Source organism: Rhinoderma darwinii, chromosome 9 (assembly GCF_050947455.1).
Source record: "Rhinoderma darwinii isolate aRhiDar2 chromosome 9, aRhiDar2.hap1, whole genome shotgun sequence".
NCBI lineage: Eukaryota > Metazoa > Chordata > Amphibia > Anura > Rhinodermatidae > Rhinoderma > Rhinoderma darwinii.
In genome coordinates, this window is record NC_134695.1 from 77,143,030 (window position 1) to 77,162,695 (window position 19,666).

Sequence of the window (19,666 nt, forward strand, 5' to 3'; positions counted from 1 at the left end):
TTAGAAAGCTGAAAAGGTTTTCATTCTACAATGCTGAAGCTTTAAGACCAGACCGGCCCCCTAAGGTTCCTGGATGAGGAATTTGAAATGAAAGGTGCATGTACAGGAAACAAAATTCTTCACGTTTTTGTCTCACGTTTTGTTGTGATTATGGAAATTTGGGAAAAGATGCAACAAAACGACTCGTAACCACTACGGAGGTGAAGCATAAAAGGCAAACCTTATATATCCGTCCTGTTTCCATTGACTCTCATTGAGGCGACGCAGATCCATATTAGTATCTTAAAAAAGAAGGAACATTAAATATGGTGGGGGAGGGGGTACTTCCTGGATTCCTTGCCTCGGAAGGTCGCGTGAACCGTTTACGTGTGTCGTTTCTGCTGAATAACAGCGGTGGCGGCTCCAGATGACGCATTCCCCCCGAGTTATTCTGCACATTAAACAGTGAAGTGTGGAAGCTCCAAATGACTTTTTGTCCCGACTCCAAACATAAAATGGAAAGCGGAGGCGATTCCAGGGCGAGGGTGACCACTGAGGAATAGCTCCGGGCACAAGAGGAAAATCAGAATTGGTATTTTGATACAAAGTTTCTATTTTTCTTTGTTTTCACACATATTATTTTACCCGGGAACATCGGGGTGGAGGCAATGATGGTGCCTGAGCTGTAATGGAGAGGAGTGCGCGCTCAGCGCCGGGAGCGGGCCAGCACCTCCATATTTATGGCTTCTCCACGTTTTCACAGACTCATTATCTTCCAGTCATGAATATAAGATTGTGACGCTGAACATGTATTAATAAAATGGCGCACGTCGCGGGCGGAACATTCATCCAACTATTCTCCCGTTATAATAAAGCAGCTGTAGAAACTTTCAGAAAGATTATAAAGGGGGCGTGGCTAACGCGGAGCGGACGCTGCGGCAGATTTCCCAGGCTGTGACTTACGTCATTTGGAGAAGCGTACACCGCGGAGCAGATGCAGCAGACTCCATGCCGTGTCACACGTTGATTAGTTTAACTGATAAATCTGATAGCCAATCAATAGCTGACTCCATGTCCATGTGATCAGGCGCATTAATCAGCTTAATAAAGACAAATTTGGAAATTGCGTCACATGTCACAGCATCGCCCAGCACTTGGATCATTTTGCGCAATTCTAAAAAAAAACGTACATGGGATTTCCTATCCACATTCATGTCTCAACAAGGTCCCACCAGCGTTCACACAGTTACAGGGCATGGGTAGGAGCGTCTAGGGTGGCTTGGGGTTCAGGGGTTTCCTCCAGACCACCCAATAATGTGATCTGAAGTGATGAATGGTGCGGGATCAGCGTCTGACGGCAGAGAAGCAGCGAGCGGCGCCAGGACAGGTCTTGGCAGCATCGTATGGATGGAATTAATGTGTTCATCTCCCCTGTGCGATGTACATGGACTAATCTGCCTGGTAATTGAATCACCTGGGTTTCAGCTGTGCGGGAGGGAAGGGGTTAATGGCGATTCCCCATCCCCGGGTTACAGGGACAATAAGTAAAAGATAATGACGGGAATAATAAATTACACTCATTAACCCAACGATATTATCAGCAGAACCGCTGCAGATCACCCAGAGCCCCCCAAAAATCCTCCACCTCCCATCTAATCAGCTGCAATGTCATAAATCCCAACAATACCACCCAACAATGATAGATAGATAGATAGATAGATAGATAGATAGATAGATATGACTAAGAGCACAGCCTAAGTGCTTGAAACGCGTAGGCTAATCTATTGCCGCATCACCACCTTGTTTTTTCCTCCTGATGTTCTATTTCAAGCTCCAATAGCTTGTATTTCAATAAAGTGGAAACCAAGTTTTTTCCCATTTTTGATATCATTATCGCTGGATCATCTCTGTTTTTTCCAGATAGATAGATAGATAGATATGAGATAGATAGATATGAGATAGATAGATATGAGATAGATAGATAGATAGATAGATAGATAGATAGATAGATAGATAGATAGATAGATAGATAGATAGATAGATAGATAGATAGATAGATAGATAGATAGATAGATATGAGATAGATAGATAGATAGATAGATAGATAGATAGATAGATAGATAGATAGATAGATAGATAGATAGATAGATATGAGATAGATAGATATGAGATAGATAGATAGATAGATAGATAGATAGATAGATAGATAGATAGATAGATAGATAGATAGATAGATAGATAGATAGATAGATAGATAGATAGATAGATATGAGATAGATAGATAGATAGATAGATAGATAGATAGATAGATATAGATAGATAGATAGATAGATAGAGAGCAGCGCTATATCTTTACAACACAGCGGGCGCACGCCTCAGGCCCCGACCTCCGGAAAGGTCCACGTCTGGGGCTGAAATGTTTCTCCCTTGTGGGTGACTATAGACCGCCACGTCTTCTCTTGGATCTATACGGAGTTGCTTCCTATTTCTTCTTTGGATACAGACAGGTCTAGGTTATCTGAGAAGTCCTCCCGGAGGCCGGAGCTGGAGTGGCTGCGAGACGTCTCCGTCAGTGCTGAAGTGTGGCTGACGGTCGGGAGTCATCTGTTAGAGATTCTTATCCAGAATCGTGTAGAACATACGTGACAGCCGGGGCCTAATACATCGCTCCGCACATCTCCACTGTACCCACCATACAGAACGCCTGACCCATACATTGTGAGATGTTCTGCAGATTATTACAACATTGCTCTGCCCCATATGGATCTATTCTGCAGAGTATTACACACTAATGTGACAACTTCTTTTCTGTAGTCAGAACTGATGATGTCATCCCTGAGGCGCTGACATCAATAAAAACTTTAAACAAGACACAGAACCGGTTAGTTAGGGCTGAGGTGACGGTGACCGTGCCCGGTGATGTCATCCATAGACCACCAGCATCCCGCCGCCCCCTGCGCCCTCACATTCAGCCTACAGGTTTACATTACACAATACGTCACTGTTCATACTTCATATAAAGCCCCTCTTCCCTTCCAGAGCCCGCTCCAGATCTGCTGCATGTAAATGAGACGTTTCACTTTATAAATCAGGCCGGATGACAGCGCGCACACCCGTTGCGAGACTTTCTGTCACCGCTCGTTCCCCGCACCGAGGTACAAACGTGTGGGAAGCACAATCGCAAATGGGCCGGGCGGCGTTCAGGGCAGATTCCAGCGTCAAATTTCCACCTTCTTTTTTGGCTTTCCAAAATGTCAGTGAAGTAGCTGTGAGTGCGGACGAGCCGATCCCACCCGCTCCCGGCGCCAGGAGGATTCACTCAGTTCCCACCCACTAGAAAGATTTAGCGTTGTGATGTCATCAGGTGAGTGCGGCTGCTTGAATAATTGCAAATAGTGAGGGGCGATCAGAAAATATCTTAATAAAAATAAATTCAACGACAACAGCCTCATCCAGAGGTCACCTTGTCAATTCAGGTTTTATACTCCAGCCACAGCCAGAGCTGCATTCACAATTCGGCTGAGATCCAGCCAGCCCTCAGGCCACAGGATTTCACGCCTTTTTGCTGCCTCGGTATCTGCGCAGAACATTGTCTGCCACGAGATGTCTGCAGTAATCAGCAGAATTGTGACTGCAGCTCTGGATGTGACTACAGAAACATTTTTAATAAGTCACAGTGAGTGTGTATAGAGGGCTGGTTTGTGATTTATCGGACCGGCTGCAGCCCTCGGTGATTGTGCTGTATGAAATGTCTTCATATGGAGTTGCTGTAATCAGACACATCTCACACAAGGACGCTCCTACAGGCGGAGTTGGTTTTGTTGCCTTCGGTTTAGGGGAACATATTTACACTGACATAAATAATACAGAACAGGTGCATTGTGCCGACGAGGGGCGAAGTGCAGATGGAGCGCGTCTCTATAAATACCCGGCCTGTATGTGCTTTATCACACGCATTCTCTCGGATTTCAGGTGTAACTTACAGGCTGAGCTGATCCTCCCAGAACAGCACAGTCCGTGTTATTGTCGATGGCTTTCACTATGCGCTGGAAATAGCGCTCGCCACGACCAGCGTCATGTGCGTCCTGCCTGCCCGGACTCATCTTACAGTCACTCGGCAGTAACAATGAATCACTCCCATCAGCTGGCCAGGGTTGTTTCAGGTAAAACGAGCCGCTAATCACTGTCAGCTATAAATGGCACATCCACGCCTGAATAACGGGCAATCGGAGGGACCTAGTGCGGCGAGAGGCTCCGTACCACGCGGGGAGCTCAGACCGCACACATCGTTGTATAAACGCGTCGTACACGGCAATGATCCGAGAATGACGAGCGTCGCAAGAATGACACAATCACCAGAACAGTAACTGGTTCTCTTAGTCCCTAACATTGCTACAAAATGAAAGCACGCTTCTCTCCTGAAATACTCTGTCCTGCTGGACTATGTAACTCTCAGTTTGTGAATTCCTTTCCGTCTTCAGGTTCTTGTAAATGTCCAGAAACCTTGTAAGTCCCCAGAAAATCAATCTGCAATATTACAATAAATAGTAGAGCAGGTGGAGGGGGAGGAAGGGGATGCAGCTGCAGTAACACTAAGGGTATGTTCACACGATAACGCCAATTATGTCTGAAATTACGGAGCGGTTTTCAGGAGAATTGCAAGTACTCGCGTTTTTCGCGGTGTCATTTTCGGACGTAATTTGGAGCTATTCTTCAATGGAGTCAAGGAAAAACGGCTCCTGTTTCGTCCCAAGAAGTTTCCTGCACTCATTTTGACAAGCCGTCATTTTACGCGCCGTATTTTGACAGTGATGCGGAAAATAACAGCTCGTCTGCACAGAACATTGTAAGACCCATTGCAAGCAATGGGCAGATGTTTGCCGACGTATTTTCAGGCGTAATTTGAGGCGTAAAACTCCTCCATTACGCCTGAAAATAGGTCGTGTGCACATACCCTGACTCTCGCTCTCTGAGACTGCACGCTGTGAGAGGGGGAGGACATCTGATTGACGGAGAGCACAAAGTACCACTCTGACATCACAGCGGGAAGATCCGGCCACTCAGCCGGCATTAAGAGGGATCGTGTATATTTACAGAAACAACAGGGGGAAACCACCCAGGAAACGCAGGATTGGGATTGGGATTATTTTGTTGGTAGGTACATTTTATCACATTACAACTTTTTGTCTTTTCTTCACTTAGACATTAATGGCTGCAGCGTCTGGCGGATATGGGCCCTCGTCCGCCCCTGATCCAGAGAAAGTAAAAAGAAAAGCCGCTGAGATAAGAGGCGAGAATAATGCAGCTGAATACTCGGCTCCCACTACGGCGCATCACACATGACTAGAGCGAGCGCATATACACGTTTTGCTCTGAAATCGCTCTGCCCTTAATCACAAGCAGTGACCACTATGGGATCCACACAAAGAATAAACTTATCACAGTTTCCATATTTATATCATAACATTTTCCCCCCAACCCTTTGGCCTTCTCTGTGGTGAATACATTTACTTTACTGTATAGAGGGGTAAAATATGACATTCTTAGAAGCCATGCCCTTTCTACTACAATTCAACACAATACAATATCCTGTTAGCTTTTGATGCAGCAGACTGGCATTGAGTGCTATCATTTAGTTTATTTCCGAAAACTGCACCCAAATCCTTCTCCTATGTAGACTCATCTAACAGTGATCCATTCTGGGTATACCTAGCCCAAACGTCGGGATAACACAATATCTACAACATTACAGAGCACGGCGTCATCTGCAAATAGGCAATAAAATGCAAATCCACCATCATTTATGAACAGTTTAATATCTGGTACTTACATAAAGTCAAGAAAACCGATGCGGCGCCACAAGTCACTACTCGACGGCCTGTGAATTCATGAAACTGATCTGTGGAAAGAAAGAAAAAAGTGCAATAAAACACAAAGTCCCGACTTCAGAGATAATCAACCAATACAATAACAGATATGTGGGGGCCCGGATGATATGTGGGGGCCCGGATGATATGTGGGAGCCCGGATGATATGTGGGGGCCCGGCTGACATGTGGGGTCCCGGCTGATATGTGGGGCCCCGGCTGATATGTGGGAGCCCGGATGATATGTGGGGGCCCGGATGATATGTGGGGGCCCGGATGATATGTGGGGGCCCGGATGATATGTGGGGGCCCGGATGATATGTGGGGGCCCGGCTGATATGTGGGAGCCCGGATGATATGTGGGGGCCCGGATGATATGTGGGGGCCCGGATGATATGTGGGGGCCCGGATGATATGTGGGGGCCCGGCTGATATGTGGGGGCCCGGCTGATATGTGGGGGCCCGGCAGATATGTGGGGTCCCGGCTGATATGTGGGGGCCCGGATGATATGTGGGGGCCCGGATATGTGGGGTCCCGGATGATATGTGGGGGCCTGGCTGATATGTGGGGTCCCGGCTGATATGTGGGGTCCCGGCTGATATGTGGGGGCCCGGCTGATATGTGGGGGCCCGGCTGATATGTGGGGACCCGGCTGATATGTGGGGGCCCGGCTGATATGTGGGGGCCCGGCTGATATGTGGGGGCCCGGCTGATATGTGGGGGCCCGGCTGCAGGAGACGGGACCAGGTTTTAAGGAATTGGGCTCTTTTTTTATTTATTAGACAATAGAGTGAAAACTCTCGTGTTTTGTGCGTCAGCTGTAATATCTGCAGAAATAATAATTCCGTGAATGGAGACAACATTGAGACGTCTGCAGCCATCACACAGACCAGAAATGATTCCAAAATATAACACCAACAAACCAAACCTCCCGATCCGGGAGCAAAGATTTATTACTGTGTAACTGGGCATATTCAGGGTCCTAGGAAAGCTGGGTGACAACCCCTGGTGGCCATACCGACCGTCACTCAGTTTTCCCAGAAACATATACCCTGACAAAGGAGGACGACTCTGGGACCGGTGTGGGATTTAGAGGTGCTCTGATTAGTGGTGTGAAATAATCCCGTATGATGCGTCGTCTATCTGTGATGATGTCACAGCGCCTCAGACCCCTCTAGTACAATATACTGGGACAAGGTCCTGTCTGGAGGGGTAACAGACGCAGGGAGTTAATCGGAGGCAGACACAATGGGAGACTTTATGTCCGTAAATATCCGTGATTGCCTCTCCCCACGGCAGCGAGCGGCCAGGTAGTTTATTTTTATTGTTTGCTCTAAACATGAGCACATTTTGGTTTTGTCCAGGAACAAAGGAGCGTTGTTAGTGGGAAACTGAGCGTCTTTCAGGAGCAGGAAACCAAGATTCTGTTAAGTCTGAAAAACTCCATTATTGCCACAAATCAGACAGACGTCCTCAAATATTAAAGACTCGTTAATATAAGACGCAGTACACATGAGAATGACCTGGAGGGCCCCGAATCTGAAGGCGTCCCGGAGGAGCACTATACAGTCAGCACCCAGGGGGTTAGGGGTAATAATAGGGGGAAACACCCAGAGGGACAGTGGTGTCCGTTAATAAGAGCAGCGCAGGATGTATATAGCAGTGTAGTGGGGTATATTCCCCGCATGGCGAATGACAAACATGGCGCAAATCCTGACTATACTGGGTGGTACTTGACGTAGTTCACCTCCGCTCCTATGCACGGGAAAGTTATGGTGTGACCGCGACACAGCCGCCAATCCGGGATTATATCCACATCTGCAGCACAAGTCGTGTGAGGGATCAGAGCTGTAATCTGGATGTGGGCAGAATTATGTCACATTAAGGGCACAAAGACCCGTCTGCCCCAGACCCGCACCGATTAACTGGACTCTCAGGGCATGTGCACACGATAACTGCAATTACGTCTGAAATTACGGAGCGGTTTTCAGGAGAAAATGGCTCCTGAATTTCAGATGTAATTGCTCGTACTCGCGTTTTGCGCGCCGTCTTTTACGGACGTAATTTGAAGCTGTTCTTCATTGGAGTCAATGAAAAACGGCTCCAAAAACGTCCCAAGAAGAGTCCCGCATATAATGTATATAAGTGTCCCCCATATAATGTATATAAGTGTCCTGCATATAATGTATATAAGTGTCCCGCATGTAATGTATATAAGTGTCCCGCATATAATGTATATAAGTGTCCCGCATGTAATGTATATAAGTGTCCCGCATATAATGTATATAAGTGTCCCGCATATAATGTATATGAGTCCTGCATATAATGTATATAAGTGTCCCGCATATAATGTATATAAGTGTCCCGCATATAATGTATATAAGTGTCCCGCATATAATGTATATAAGTGTCCCGCATATAATGTATATAAGTGTCCCGCATATAATGTGTATAAGTGTCCCGCATATAATGTATATAAGTGTCCCGCATATAATGTATATAAGTGTCCTGCATATAATGTGTATAAGTGTCCCGCATATAATGTATATAAGTGTCCCGCATATAATGTATATAAGCGTCCCGCATATAATGTATATAAGTGTCCCGCATATAATGTATATAAGTGTCCCGCATATAATGTATATAAGTGTCCCGCATATAATGTATATAAGTGTCCCGCATATAATGTATATAAGTGTCCCGCATATAATGTATATAAGTGTCCCGCATATAATGTATATAAGTGTCCCGCATATAATGTGTATAAGTGTCCCGCATATAATGTATATAAGTGTCCCGCATATAATGTATATAAGTGTCCCGCATATAATGTATAGAAGTGTCCTGCATATAATGTATAGAAGTGTCCCGCATATAATGTATATAAGTGTCCCGCGTATAATGTATATAAGTGTCCCGCATATAATGTATATAAGTGTCCCGCATATAATGTATATAAGTGTCCCGCATATAATGTATATAAGTGTCCCGCATATAATGTGTATAAGTGTCCCGCGTATAATGTGTATAAGTGTCCCGCATATAATGTATATAAGTGTCCCGCATATAATGTATATAAGTGTCCCGCATATAATGTATATGTGTCCCGCATATAATGTATATAAGTGTCCCGCATATAATGTATATAAGTGTCCCGCATATAATGTGTATAAGTGTCCTGCATATAATGTATATAAGTGTCCCGCATATAATGTATAGAAGTGTCCTGCATATAATGTATAGAAGTGTCCCGCATATAATGTATATAAGTGTCCCGCATATAATGTATAGAAGTGTCCTGCATATAATGTATAGAAGTGTCCTGCATGTAATGTATATAAGTGCCCCGCATATAATGTATATAAGTGTCCCGCATATAATGTATATAAGTGCCCCGCATATAATGTATAGAAGTGTCCCGCATATAATGTATATAAGCGTCCCGCATATAATGTATAGAAGTGTCCCGCATATAATGTATATAAGTGTCCCGCATATAATGTATATAAGTGTCCCGCATATAATGTATATAAGTGCCCCGCATATAATGTATATAAGTGTCCCGCATATAATGTATAGAAGTGTCCCGCATATAATGTATATAAGTGTCCCGCATATAATGTATAGAAGTGTCCCGCATATAATGTATATAAGTGTCCCGCATATAATGTATAGAAGTGTCCCGCATATAATGTATATAAGTGTCCTGCATATAATGTATATAAGTGCCCCGCATATAATGTATATAAGTGTCCTGCATATAATGTATATAAGCGTCCCGCATATCATGTATATAAGCGTCCTGCATATCATGTATATAAGTGTCCCGCATATAATGTATATAAGTGTCCCGCATATAATGTATATAAGTGTCCTGCACTTCTTTTGACAGCGACGCGTAAAATAACAGGTCGTCGGCACAGAACATCGTAAAGCCCATTGAAAGTAATGGGCAGATGTTTGCCGACGTATTGGAGACGGTTTTTCAGATGTAATTCGAGGCGTAAAACACCTCCTCTACGTCTGAAAATAGGTCGTGTGAACCCGGCCTAATAGTGACAAGTAACTGCAATGTTACCGGTGTGTGTGACAATGTGGACGGTCTGGGAGATTGTGCTCCGATATCTGCAGGGACCCATCATTTATGCTGTTTGTACACGGCCACGTCACCAGGCAGCACGCGCCACTGTAATACACAACTTATCTACCACTTCTGGATTGTAAGCAGAATCAAACCAACCGCTAAAGAATCCGACAAGCGGCAAAACACAACAACACTCAGCTACTTCTCTCCATTGTTTAACATCCATAATCACATCTAAAAACCGTTCATATAAAGAAGTAATCAGAATTCTGCAGATTCACAGCTGAAATGTCCCAGTGTTTCCTGCTGGTTCAGTGTCTACAGAGATTTCATTATACAGTTCTCTGATGTGAGAAACACGAACTTCCCCTGCATTATAGAAGCTCTGGAGTATAATACTGGATGTAACTCAGGATCAGTACAGGATAAGTAATGTAATGTATGTACACAGTGACTCCACCAGCAGAATAGTGAGTACAGCTCTGGAGTATAATACAGGATGTAACTCAGGATCAGTACAGGATATGTAATGTATGTACACAGTGACTCCACCAGCAGAATAGTGAGTGCAGCTCTGGAGTATAATACAGGATGTAACTCAGGATCAGTACAGGATAAGTAATGTAATGTATGTACACAGTGACTCCACCAGCAGAATAGTGAGTGCAACTCTGGAGTATAATACAGGATATAACTCAGGATCAGTACAGGATAAGAAATGTAATGTATGTACACAGTGACTCCACCAGCAGAATAGTGAGTGCAGCTCTGGAGTATAATACTGGATGTAACTCAGGATCAGTACAGGATAAGTAATGTAATGTATGTATACAGTGACTCCACCAGCAGAATAGTGAGTGCAGCTCTGGAGTATAATACAGAATATAACTCAGGATCAGTACAGGATAAGTAATGTAATGTATGTACACAGTGACTCCACCAGCAGAATAGTGAGTGCAGCTCTAGAGTATAATACAGGATGTAACTCAGGATCAGTACAGGATAAGTAATGTAATGTATGTACACAGTGACTCCACCAGCAGAATAGTGAGTGCAGCTCTGGAGTATAATACTGGATGTAACTCAGGATCAGTACAGGATAAGTAATGTAATGTATGTACACAATGACTCCACCAGCAGAATAGTGAGTGCAGCTCTGGAGTATAATACTGGATGTAACTCAGGATCAGTACAGGATAAGTAATGTAATGTATGTACACAGTGACTCCACCAGCAGAATAGTGAGTGCAGCTCTGGAGTATAATACAGGATGTAACTCAGGATCAGTACAGGATAAGTAATGTAATGTATGTACACAGTGACTCCACCAGCAGAATAGTGAGTGCAGCTCTGGAGTATAATACAGGATGTAACTCAGGATCAGTACAGGATATGTAATGTAATGTATGTACACAGTGACTCCACCAGCAGAATAGTGAGTGCAGCTCTGGAGTATAATACAGGATGTAACTCAGGATCAGTACAGGATAAGTAATGTAATGTATGTACACAGTGACTCCACCAGCAGAATAGTGAGTGCAACTCTGGAGTATAATACAGGATATAACTCAGGATCAGTACAGGATAAGAAATGTAATGTATGTACACAGTGACTCCACCAGCAGAATAGTGAGTGCAGCTCTGGAGTATAATACTGGATGTAACTCAGGATCAGTACAGGATAAGTAATGTAATGTATGTATACAGTGACTCCACCAGCAGAATAGTGAGTGCAGCTCTGGAGTATAATACAGAATATAACTCAGGATCAGTACAGGATAAGAAATGTAATGTATGTACACAGTGACTCCACCAGCAGAATAGTGAGTGCAGCTCTAGAGTATAATACAGGATGTAACTCAGGATCAGTACAGGATAAGTAATGTAATGTATGTACACAGTGACTCCACCAGCAGAATAGTGAGTGCAGCTCTGGAGTATAATACTGGATGTAACTCAGGATCAGTACAGGATAAGTAATGTAATGTATGTACACAATGACTCCACCAGCAGAATAGTGAGTGCAGCTCTGGAGTATAATACTGGATGTAACTCAGGATCAGTACAGGATAAGTAATGTAATGTATGTACACAGTGACTCCACCAGCAGAATAGTGAGTGCAGCTCTGGAGTATAATACAGGATGTAACTCAGGATCAGTACAGGATAAGTAATGTAATGTATGTACACAGTGACTCCACCAGCAGAATAGTGAGTGCAGCTCTGGAGTATAATACAGGATGTAACTCAGGATCAGTACAGGATAAGTAATGTAATGTATGTACACAGTGACTCCACCAGCAGAATAGTGAGTGCAGCTCTGGAGTATAATACAGGATATAACTCAGGATCAGTACAGGATAAGTAATGTAATGTATGTACACAGTGACTCCACCAGCAGAATAGTGAGTGCAGCTCTGGAGTATAATACAGGATATAACTCAGGATCAGTACAGGATAAGTAATGTATGTACACAGTGACTCCACCAGCAGAATAGTGAGTGCAGCTCTGGAGTATAATACAGGATATAACTCAGGATCAGTACAGGATAAGTAATGTAATGTATGTACACAGTGACTCCACCAGCAGAATAGTGAGTGCAGCTCTGGAGTATAATACTGGATGTAACTCAGGATCAGTACAGGATAAGTAATGTCATGTATGTACACAGTGACTCCACCAGCAGAATAGTGAGTGCAGCTCTGGAGTATAATACAGGATGTAACTCAGGATCAGTACAGGATAAGTAATGTAATGTACACAGTGACTCCACCAGCAGAATAGTGAGTGCAGCTCTGGAGTATAATACAGGATGTAACTCAGGATCAGTACAGGATAAGTAATGTAATGTAAACAGTGACTCCACCAGCAGAATAGTGAGTGCAGCTCTGGAGTATATACAGGATGTAACTCAGGATCAGTACAGGATAAGTAATTTGTAAACTATAAGATGGGGATCAGAGGTAACTTTTTAAAAATATATTTCTAATTTAATTCAAAAAGGTAAAGATTTTTTTATTGAGGATTGAATATGTGATGTGTTACATGGTGTTTGTTCACGCCGTCTTAGGTTGGGTTTCTTAGTAAGAGAAGGGTTAAGAGGCGCTCAGTTATATTCAGAATGATTTCAGTGATTATTAAATACATAATGTGAGGACTTAAGAGACAATAGCCGGAGTCAGCTTACAGAAGGACGGCCTCAGATCACATAGTTGTAGCATCACGTGGCTTATATTCCTCTGGTGTGATCCTGGAATCACATCAAAGAACACGAGACACTGCCCTGCCAGGATTTCATCTTCAGACCGTTCACACAAGTCACTGCACGTATGTGACTCCCCTACCACTGCTGGCATCGGCCACCTCTGTGACCGCCATGTGTCGTGACATCGGTGTCTGCCACTAGGACCCATCAAGGTGGTTTATAAAATGTCAGATTATTAAGTGGGAACAATTAGTAAACATCATATGAGGAAGGTTATAGAGGTTTCCAACAACAACCGGCAGCCTGAGATGAGGACTCGTACAATGTGACGCACAATCCAGCTCTGTGCTGCATGTCCTGTCTGACAGTCTGTTTGATAGGTAGACATTTCAACAACCCAAATCTTCTATAGGGTTGTCAGGCAGCTTGTTCATAGCAACCAGTCCATCTCAGATCATTTAGGTCTTCAGCTGGTATTACGGAGTTATTCTGTCATTAAGCATTGTTTATATGGGGGAATACCGTCCTGTACATTGCCACGTGCATGAGGCTTACATTTAAGACAAAAGATGAAGCATCTCCAAAATTTCTGGATTACTGAATCCCACATTAGAAGGAACCTCATTGCTGCATAACCGTCCAATGCTTTTACAGTAAAGAATCCTTTTTCCGTTTTCCCGCAGCTCCTGATCTGAATGAGCGCCATGTGAAATATAAATGATATCATTACATACATTTTGCATGGTCTGTGTCCTTTTATACTTAAATACTCTGCTGTAGTGAATGGTTCAGATAATGACAGTATATTATGGAATTACTATTTAAGCTCGTCTCCCTCATCACATGGCTGCCTGGCGCAGGACACGTAAATAACGGAGAGAGGTCTGGGAATAGGTTTTCTGGTGACATCCCGCACGGGTGAAACACATTGTCCGGCAGAATTAACATTCCCTCCGGCCGCGATCACACATCACATACATTATCTTCTGCATGAGAACAACGTTACAAGTCTCACACGTGAACAGTCAAAGTCATAAAGACGGAGGCAGCCGGCGAGGGGTCACGTCCCCCCAGGAGTGCTCAATGCTCAAACCTAAGAAGTTTCATTCTAGATGAGGAATTGCAGCTGATTCTGCAGCCCATAGAACACCGCAAAGTGTGAAGGGCCCGGACTCCTGACCACCGTCACCACATATTCAGACTCCCGGGGAAGACCCCCCCCACATGGACTCCTGACCACCGTCACCACATATTCAGACTCCCGGGGAAGACCCCCCCACATGGACTCCTGACCACCGTCACCACATATTCATAGATTCCCGGGGAAGACCCCCCCCCACATGGACTCCTGACCACCATCACCACATATTCAGACTCCCGGGGAAGACCCCCCCACATGGACTCCTGACCACCGTCACCACATATTCATAGATTCCCGGGGAAGACCCCCCCCCCACATGGACTCCTGTCCACCGTCACCACATATTCAGACTCCCGGGGAAGACCCCCCCACATGGACTCCTGACCACCGTCACCACATATTCATAGATTCCCGGGGAAGACCCCCCCCCACATGGACTCCTGACCACCGTCACCACATATTCAGACTCCCGGGGAAGACCCCCCCACATGGACTCCTGACCACCGTCACCACATATTCATAGATTCCCGGGGAAGACCCCCCCCCCACATGGACTCCTGACCACCGTCACCACATATTCAGACTCCCGGGGAAGACCCCCCCACATGGACTCCTGACCACCCTCACCACATATTCATAGACTCCCGGGGACGACACCCCCCCACATGGATTTCTGGAGGCCGCCGCCACATTGTCCTTTTTTTCCCTGTAAGAATTCCTAATAAAACCTGTAAGATTCCCTGGTCCCGCCGTCCTAACTTCATCATCACTCGAGTAATGGAGGTCTCCACAGAATCTCTCTTTTTATCAAATGGTGACCACGACTTACAATGGAGATGAAAGATGGCCGACCAATGCCAACATGTCCTACAGCCACCGTGTCCTATAGACAATGAGATGGGGGCATCTCATACCAGAAGATCCCACCAAAGTACAGTGGAAAACCAAACCGTAGAAGAAAATCTCCATTATTGCTACTGGAGGCTCCAAGAATCACTCACCCGTACAACTGATGATATTATAGTATCCCAATATAATAGTGTATGAGATCCCATTATAATATAGTAGTAGATCCCATCATAACAGTATAAGAACCCATTATAATATAGTAGTAGATCCCGCCTTAATACAATATAGGATCCCATTATAATATAGTAGAAGATCCCATCATAATACAGTATAAGATTCTATTATAATGTAGTAGATCCCAACATAATACAATATAGGATCCCATCATAATATAGTAGTAGATCCCACCATAATACCATATAAGATCCCATCATAATATAGTAGTAGATAGCACAATACAGTATAAGATTCTATTATAATGTAGTAGATCCCACCATAATACAGTATAAGATCCCATTAGAATATAGTGGTTTATCCCACCGTAGTACAATATAAGATTCTATTATAATGTAGTAGATCCCACCATAATACAATATAGGATCCCATCATAACATAGTATAAGATCCCATCATAATATAGTAATAGATCCCACCATAATACAGTATAAGATCCCATTATAATATAGTAGTAGATTCCACCATTCTAGATAAGATTCTATTATAATGTAGTAGATCCCACCATAATACAGTATAAGATCCCATTATAATATAGTAGTAGATCCCACCATTCTAGATAAGATTCTATTATAATGTAGTAGATCCCACCATAATACAGTATAAGATCTCATTATAATATAGTAGATCCCACCATAATACAGTATAAGATCCCATTATAATATTGTAGTAGATCCCCCATAATACAGTATAAGATCCCATTATAATATAGTAGTAGATCCCGCCATAATACAGTATTAGACCTTCGTCATCAAAAACCAGTAGATCTTGCCATCATAAACCGGTAGATCCTCTAATAATACAGCTTTTAATGCATCAAAACTGCGATAAAACCAGCACGTGTGAATATAGCCTGACACTTAACGTGAATCAGTAAATCAGACATCAACTCTACATTGCAATCACATGCCGAATTTAAGGAGAATAGAGTGAAGTGATCCAGAAATGATGGGGCTGCGGTGAGCCCCGTCCCTCTCAGCGCGGCTATCAGTGGATTTCGCTGGCACATATTTGACTGTCAAATTATCCATAAAGACATAGGAAAATGTGATCAATCTCGACTTCCCTATTTATTTTTGATTAACAAATTAATTTCTAAAAAAACATAAAATGCTGCAGAGAATAAATTTATCTGTTTGTTTAACATTCTTATTATGTCAACATCTCTGCTACTTGTCTGTGAACGGCACCAATGACAAATACGACTTTAGATCTGCAGCCAGAATGACGAGAGAATCCTCACTGCAGCATGGAATTACAGATGATACAATATGAAGAGGTCTTCCAGGTATGGGGCGCGTTCCTTCCCATCCTGAGGGGGGCGCAGTTCACTTCCCATTTGTATCTGTAGCATTTTCTGGTGCAATAGATCAGTACATGGAGGAATGTGTGTCCCCTGGTGTGATCACGGCTCCCACTCTTCTCCTGAAGACAGATGGTGACATAAATATACACCACGTAGAAGTAGACTTGTTTCATTCGCTTTCTGTACAAATAATGTGAACATCCATGTGAAAGACAGTGACGTCTGCTCCGACATGAGACCTTGGCCAACGGTGAAAATTAGGAAGCAAAAGTGGGGTACTCTATCAAAACAATGGAAATACCTGGACACCATAGCAATGACACTGACACTTGGGGTGCAGGATAATGATACTGACACTTGGGGTACAGGATAATGATACGCTGACACTTGGGGTACAGGACAACTACACGCTGACACTTGGGGTACAGGATAATGATAAACTGACACTTGGGGTACAGGATAATTATAAGCTGACACTTGGGGTACAGGATAATGATAAGCTGACACTTGGGGTACAGGATAATGACACGCTGACACTTGGGGTACAGGATAATGACACGCTGACACTTGGGGTGCAGGATAAGGACACACTGATACTTGGGGTACAGGATAATGACACGCTGACACTTGGGGTACAGGATAATGACACGCTGACACTTGGGGTACAGGATAAGGATACGCTGACACTTGGGGTGCAGGATAATGACACGCTGACACTTGGGGTGCAGGATAATGACACGCTGACACTTGGGGTACAGGATAATGACACGCTGACACTTGGGGTGCAGGATAAGGACACACTGATACTTGGGGTACAGGATAACGACACGCTGACACTTGGGGTACAGGATAACGACACACTGATACTTGGGGTACAGGATAATGGCAGACACTTGGGGTACAGGATAATGATACGCTGACACTTGGGGTACTGGACAATGACATTGACACTTGGGGTACAGGATAATGACACTGATACTTGGGGTAGAGGATAACGACACGCTGACACTTGGGGTGCATGATAATGACACGCTGACACTTGGGGTACAGGATAATGATAAGCTGACACTTGGGGTACAGGATAACGACACACTGACACTTGGGGTAGAGGATAACGGCACGCTGACACTTGGGGTACAGGATAACGACACGCTGACACTTGGGGTACAGGATAATGACACTGATACTTGGGGTACAGGATAATGATAAGCTGACACTTGGGGTACAGGATAACGACACGCTGACACTTTGGGTACAGGATAATGATACGCTGACACTTGGGGTACAGGATAATGATACGCTGACACTTGGGGTACAGGATAATGACACACTGACACTTGGGGTACAGGATGACACTTGGGGTACAGGATAATGACACTGACACTTGGTTTACAGGATGACACTTGGGGTACAGGATAATGACACGCTGACACTTGGGGTACAGGATAATGACACGCTGATACTTGGGGTACAGGATAATGACACGCTGACACTTGGGGTGCAGGATAATGACACGCTGACACTTGGTTTACAGGATGACACTTGGGGTACAGGATAATGACACTGACACTTGGTTTACAGGATGACACTTGGGGTACAGGATAATGACACGCTGACACTTGGGGTACAGGATAATGACACGCTGACACTTGGGGTACAGGATAATGACACGCTGACACTTGGGGTGCAGGATAATGACACGCTGACACTTGGGGTGCAGGATAATGACATGCTGACACTTGGGGTGCAGGATAATGACATGCTGACACTTGGGGTACAGGATAACGACACGCTGACACTTGGTTTACAGGATGACACTTGGGGTACAGGATAATGACACGCTGACACTTGGGGTACAGGATAATGACACGCTGACACTTGGGGTGCAGGATAATGACACGCTGACACTTGGGGTGCAGGATAATGACACGCTGACACTTGGGGTGCAGGATAATGACACGCTGACACTTGGGGTGCAGGATAATGACACGCTGACACTTGGGGTGCAAGATAATGACACACTGACACTTGGGGTACAGGATAATGACACGCTGACACTTGGGGTACAGGATAATGACACGGACACTTGGGGTGCAGGATAATGACACGCTGACACTTGGGGTGCAGGATAATGACACGGACACTTGGGGTGCAGGATAATGACACGGACACTTGGGGTGCAGGATAATGACACGCTGACACTTGGGGTACAGGATAATGACACGCTGACACTTGGGGTGCAGGATAATGACACGCTGACACTTGGGGTGCAGGATAATGACACGCTGACACTTGGGGTACAGGATAATGACACGCTGACACTTGGGGTACAGGATAATGACACGCTGACACTTGGGGTGCAGGATAATGACACGCTGACACTTGGGGTGCAGGATAATGACACGCTGACACTTGGGGTGCAGGATAATGACACGCTGACACTTGGGGTGCAGGATAATGACACGCTGACAGTTGGGGTGCAGGATAATGACACGCTGACAGTTGGGGTGCAGGATAATGACACGGACACTTGGGGTGCAGGATAATGACACGGACACTTGGGGTGCAGGATAATGACATGCTGACACTTGGGGTACAGGATAATGACACGCTGATACTTGGGGTACAGGATAAGGACACTGACACTTGGGGTACAGGATAATGACACGCTGACACTTGGGGTGCAGGATAATGACACGCTGACACTTGGGGTACAGGATAATGACACGCAGACACTTGGTTTACAGGATGACACTTGGGGTACAGGATAATGACACTGACACTTGGTTTACAGGATGACACTTGGGGTACAGGATAATGACACGCTGACACTTGGGGTACAGGATAATGACACGCTGACACTTGGGGTACAGGATAATGACCCGCTGACACTTGGGGTGCAGGATAATGACACGCTGACACTTGGGGTGCAGGATAATGACACGCTGACACTTGGGGTGCAGGATAATGACATGCTGACACTTGGGGTACAGGATAACGA

At 44.6% G+C, this 19,666-nt stretch overlaps 1 protein-coding gene across 7 annotated transcripts in view; it reads right to left on the reverse strand.

Annotated features, from left to right (window-relative positions):
* SOX6 (SRY-box transcription factor 6) overlaps window positions 1–19,666 on the reverse strand; it is a 481,651-nt gene that overhangs the window by 404,346 nt on the left and 57,639 nt on the right. For all 7 annotated transcript variants that reach the window (XM_075838210.1, XM_075838209.1, XM_075838211.1 and 4 more), the window contains exon 2: window positions 5,810–5,878. The gene's annotated coding sequence lies outside the window, so the exon portion shown is untranslated. The remainder of the gene's footprint in view (window positions 1–5,809; window positions 5,879–19,666) is intronic.